This window comes from Carassius carassius, chromosome 17, assembly GCF_963082965.1.
Source record: "Carassius carassius chromosome 17, fCarCar2.1, whole genome shotgun sequence".
NCBI lineage: Eukaryota > Metazoa > Chordata > Actinopteri > Cypriniformes > Cyprinidae > Carassius > Carassius carassius.
The window spans coordinates 20,957,623-20,963,694 of record NC_081771.1 but is presented as its reverse complement, the minus strand read 5'-3'; the positions used below and the strand labels follow the sequence as shown (position 1 = coordinate 20,963,694).

Genomic DNA, 6,072 nt, shown 5'->3' with positions numbered 1-6,072 from the left:
TGAAACTAAGGGTGCATAATAATTATTTTCCTATTATTTATTTTTGATCTCCTTTTGTTGGTGTTTTGTGATTTTTTTTTTTCTTACCTTCATTGTTTAAGAAAATATACCTACATAACATGACAATGAACTTGTGAATTATTTTTTTGTTTTGTTTCCTTGTTAGTTTGGTGAAAATATATAACTGTGAAGGTTAACTTTCTTTGTGTGAGACTCTGATTTATGTTTGTAATCGGTGGCTAATAGAGACATTCCGTGGTAAAAAGCAACAAATAGCATATGTATTTTGACAAGATTCAGCTTGTCTGGCGCCCGAACTGTGTATAGTTAAGTTAGACGTTTTATTTAAGTTTTGGGCCCGCTACCGTTACACTATAGTTAAAAACCTCTGTAAGATGCTGGAATAAAGTTTAGCCTTCCCATGCGAATCTAAATCACTCCTCTGCAATACGTTTCTTATAGCTGTATCTAAATCGTTCTCCACAGTTTGTTGAATTGTCTCACGAACACCTGCAGTTCTTAATTTATTCATCTGATTCTGAGGGATTAGGTAAAGTTTTTCAGCATATTCCATTCCTAATGCTGTCTGGAGGTTATTAAACTAGTGATAAATGGTATTGCCACACTTAACAGAGGTACAAGAAAACCGCCTCGTTGATTAATCAACCGCTTTTTTCTTTGGATGTTAATCTTTTTACTAGCGGCGTATTTGATCTCCTGTTTTTTCTTTTTTAACCTCCGGAACTGGTTGGTGTTTAGAGGTATGTTACCGTGAAGTACATTTAAGAGCTATCTCACACAGGGATAGAATCAGCTGATCTGACGCTGACTGTAAAATAACGCGGCGTTGTCTCGGTGAAGCCTTATATAATAGTTTTAAAAGAGGTAAGTTTTTACAAAACCTATCACTCATTTTCACCAACAGTATTTACCGTAGTCTTTTCTGTACATACACCACCTGTCAGACCGTTCTCATCCCAAGGCGTCATATACTGACCCTTTTGACATTTCGTCAACATCCTACGCACATGGCACCCTCTAGCGTCAATATTAGACACAGATAAAAATGGGCCAGAAGGCGCCTCCTAGCGGTCTAACCCTAACCCTAACCTTAACCCATAGTCTGTGTCTCATATTGACGCTAGAGGGTGCCATATGCGTAGGATGTTGACGAAATGTCAAAAGGGTCAGTATATGACGCCTTGGGATGAGAATGCGTTACACCGGTTGATCTTAAAACAATTCTGATCTGAGACGAAAACGCTCTGGTGTTTTAGCTTTAAAGTCAATCAAAAGGAATCCGTAAGGTCGATTGGTAGCATCCTTATAACACTCCATAAAGAATTTTGTATTCCCTGGGTAAATCTGACGTCCTAAAGTCATTATTTGCATCGACTCTTGTACAAAATAAGATAGTGAGTATTGAGAGCGATACTCCTACTGGTTTTACCGTGAAAAAACAGATTCTGGGTTATCAATATGATAGAAAATGGTATATGATGAACATATTGTGTGAAAGCTCGCGATTCATCGTTTGAAAATGCCTCAGACATCAGGTCATCACAGATAATCAATACATTGACATTAGGCGTTATTAAAGTTTCATCGGTTAAAGAGTTTGGAATACCTTCAATAAATTTTATATCATACAATGACAACAGTTCATCATACAAAGGTTGCCAACAACTGTATAAAAATACAATACTGTCAATTTTTACATTGATCAACTTGTGTGCATTACACAATAAATTCTTTACAAAAACAGTCTTTCCGCTTCCGAATGGCCCGGAGACTAAGGCTGAGTAAGGATATTGGAAACGAAAGTCAAAATCCTCTTCAACATAGACATTTTGTGTGCTAGAAATACCATTAGTAGCCATAAGAAAGTGTAGTGTAATCAGGAAGTAGCACGCGTTTGTCATATACCCAGAGGTGGGTAGTAACGAGTTACATTTACTTCGTTACATTTACTTGAGTAATTTTTTGGGGTAACTAATACTTTTCGGAGTATATTTAAAGATGGGTACTTTATACTCTTACTTGAGTAAATTTTGGGGGGAAAATCTGTACTTTTACTTCGTTACTGTGGGCGACGCTCCTCTCGTTACTTTATCTTAATGCAATAAATGTTATAAATGCTTCAGTTTATTCCAAACGCGCCGTCTACTTTTCTCTGGGCAATGAGCGATGCCCATTCGCGAATGAATCATTCTTTTGAGTCAATTCTGTTCAAAGGCTTGATCAAACCAATTGGCAAACGAGCGAATTGGTTCATGAATCAGTTTGAATGAGTCGTTCAGTTCCCTGCCGCACGCGCTGAGCGTCTGAAGTGGTTCACTCGGAGTTGTAACGTTTAAGAACATCAGCAGCGTTTCTATGGAACTGCACTGAATTGAAAGCAAATCTGCAAAGGCTATTATTTGCTTGCGATGGAGATCCTTATTATATGCATGTGCTGTCTACTGTTTAACAGGTAATAACTTGGGCTACATTCGATTACAGTACACGATACCACTGTGACATTAGTTTGTTGTACGTGTGTGGCTTATAACAGAGGGGAGTCAAGTTGAATGCAGCTTCCAAAAGACAAAAAATAGCCGATTAAGATTTTATTAATTTTAATATAATCACACCGGTGCGAGTACGTTCAGCAAGTCATATCATCAGCTGCTAAATTCAGATCTGTGATCGCTTGCTGGTGCTGAGCCAGAGATAGATGTGTTTTTACAGCACTGCGCATTATAACCAATCACACAGGATTCTTTTGAGCTTATTAAAGCATTGGCCAATCAGAGGTGTTCCGATGAGTCATCGCTAAAATGCCGGTGCTTCCTTCACTCGCTCACTGACTGAATACTTCTTTCTGGCGAATTCTCTCGTCAGAAACAACAAAGTGCGGATGTGTGTACGAATCTTTAATTAAGATATTGATTTCACAGTGTTAACAGTTTCAATGATTTTAATGGGAGTTTCTGAGAGTGATTGAAATCTAGACTGTCAGTGAAAATGATCTTTAATGATGTAAATGTTATTTGCTCTCTTTCTGAAAGATGAAAGATTAGTAGCAATATTTATATCACATTAACTTTCAATGTTAAATTCACATTTAATATAAAGTCAGTCGTTTTAAAAATGTTATGGCATGACACCTATATCTGTTACTTAAGTAAACAGACAGGGTTTTATAATAAATTACATAAATTGGAGTAAAGGCTGATGAAATATATACATGTATACACACACACATACATTACATACATTTTATCTATATATCTAAATAAATATAGGCTCAGTATATATGACCCAAAGTAACTAGTAACTAACTACTTGAGTAGATTTTTTATCCGATACTCTTTTACTCTTACTCAAGTAACCATTCAAGACTAGTACTTTTACTTTTACTTGAGTAAATATTTCTAGAAGTACTTTTACTTTTACTTGAGTCCAGTTTTTGGGTACTCTACCCACCTCTGCATATACCACTTTGAATCTTTTCAAAACTGCTCTATTATGCTGAGTGAACTTCTTTTTATTCCGCACAATGGTCTCTGTGCATGTGAGCAGGTGGCTAGTGTCACGTGATGTTACATACCCCTGTATCAGACATATCATGCTTTCTAGAGTTACAATTTTCGCATTAGCAGAATGCAACGTGATCCCTTTAGCTTTAAGAGTTACTTTATTTTTTGTGGTTTTAAACACGTATGTTTTGGGTCCCATTGAAGCAAAAGTCCTTATGAAATCGTCATCATCAAGTTCATTCGTCAACTCACCAAGATATGCACCTGTTTTAGGTACCCAATCTACATCTTTCGATACAAAGATTACGCTGTCTGTATCTACGTAAAAAACACGGGGCCCTAACTGATCCATGAGATCATATAACTCCAAACGGCCGTAAGCCGTGGTAAATGCGGCGATGAACACATTAACATCACTCGCGTGGGTGGGGTCTTCATCGGCATAGCACCATTGAACTAAAGCCACATTGTCCGACACGAATGAGAAGTGTTTAATGACACGTCCGTTTCCAAAGATATAGCAGGCGAAATCTTCAGGGTTTGTTAAAAGCTCCGCTGTTGCTTGATTACACCACAAGTCCAAACCTACCCCAAAGCGAATTCAATAAATATTTATTTATAGATCTGCGTGCTAAGTTAAGTGCTATTTTGTCAAAGTCGAGCTGAACTCCCTCCTTCTCAAAATAATCTCTGACGTAAGACTCCTTTTCAGCATCTGTCACTACGTGTGATGGAAAACCTGAAGCCTCTTGTTTGAATTTGAGAAACGTCTTAACATAACCGCTAAATAAAGTGTCTGATGTCTGCGGAAAATGCCAGACTTCCTCAATTCTGACTACCGAATAACCTTTATCAATAGCTCTGGAGAGCTCGACAGAGGTCCAAACTCCTTAAATGACTCTTTCGTCATCACCGTGCTGACACTGACCCTGATACTGTGCCTCAGCACAGGTGCGACACAGCGCAAATAGTAGTTTCCCCTGAGAGGATTTGACAGGCAATATTGGATGCAGTAGTTTACGTGGGGGCAGTACACTGCATTTAATGAGGCCGAAATAAGATTTGACCGGCTCAAAATCTTTTAAAATGATCTCAGGATGTCCAATAGGGTAGGTTTTACACGACTGTACGTACGGATATAGAGATGTGAAATCCAGATATGACACGCGCTCGCCCTCAGCGGTCTCATGGTACAAATGGAGTGCGTTCGTACGACCTCCGTAAAGTGCTTCTCTAGGATTCAGTCTCGCTGGTGCATTATAATTACTCATAAATGCAATGACACTGGGATCGTTTTGTTTAGCAGCCTCCCACTGACATTCCCAAATCTTGTGCACTTTTAGATTATAGGTATCACGCAAAACTTTCAGCTTATTGTCAAATTGTCTTCTGACCAAAAGGTGTTTTTGACACCGGATTCAAATCGTTAGGATTAAAACGACAACAATGACCGTGCCAGAAACATCCCAGAAACTCCAAAGCTATTTTATCGCCATTATCAGCCTCATAATACCCGTCCACATGATACGGTCCAAATTTGGCTTCGCCATAATTTAAAGCATGATGAACATCGACATTTCTGTGTGCTTTAATGTATTCCAACCATTGTATGGAAGGGTTTGAGTAAGATTTGTACTGATTGATGTAGGCATTTTTGTGCGTTAAGGCAATTGTGTCTTTGGTTAAAAAAAGCGTTTTGAACACTTTCATAGCACATCCGGCTAATGTTATACATCCAAAAGGATCTACGTTTGTACATTCTATAAACTCTTTTCAGTATTTCATAGATCCTTCACGTAGCAAAACAACGTCATTCTTGCAGTACAAAGCTAAGTGCTTTTTGAAGTCAAACACCTCTCCTGCTACGGCCTCGTACCACGAATCAAATTTCACACGTTCAGCATCAGACATCGTCTGGTATCCATAATAATCTTTTGACTGATACGGGCCGATATAGTTTGCATTCTGCAAGCGATTAAAATGATGTGCAAAGAACACTTTTTCGCTGGTGTTTAGGTTTAAAGCCGAGGTCATTTTTGACAATTTTATGGGCAAGAAGCTATAGCTGTCGATGTATCTCTGTTTAAAGGCTTGGTCGTACATGTAAACAAGTCTACAGCCTTGGAGTATGATTTTTGGAGTTAGTCCCTGACTAGTAAAATACTCGAGCAGTATAAAAGAGTCGAAACCCGAAGAATTGTGTGCGATAAATGTGAAACCCTCAAATTTCGGTCATCTGAAATGCTTGATCATGCGATCCACACAATCTAACCCTTCCGCCGAAAACTCATCCCCAGCTTGCGTTGATGCACAAGCATAATTTGCCTTATGGCGCCCATCTTCATACATCGTCTCAAAGTCAAAATAAATATAGGCTTGGCTATGTTCTCTAGGCTTGGCTGGTTGAATATAGCAACAGTGGTGATCTTCACCCATGAAAACTTCGGCGCAATGCGCACATCTGGATGGTGCACATTTGTGCGTTAATAGCTTATCACCGGCCCATTTTGTTCTGTACTGTCATTTATAACAGTATTTTATGCTATCACAC

General features: G+C 38.6%; 1 long non-coding RNA gene across 1 annotated transcript; it reads right to left on the bottom strand.

Moving 5' to 3' along the window:
* Positions 1-5,107: 5,107 nt before the first annotated feature.
* LOC132160567 (uncharacterized) lies at positions 5,108-5,845 on the bottom strand. Its single transcript, XR_009438043.1, has 2 exons — positions 5,518-5,845; positions 5,108-5,266 (listed from the first exon to the last, which is right to left on the bottom strand). It is a non-coding gene; the product is annotated as an uncharacterized LOC132160567 (long non-coding RNA).
* Positions 5,846-6,072: the final 227 nt, after the last annotated feature.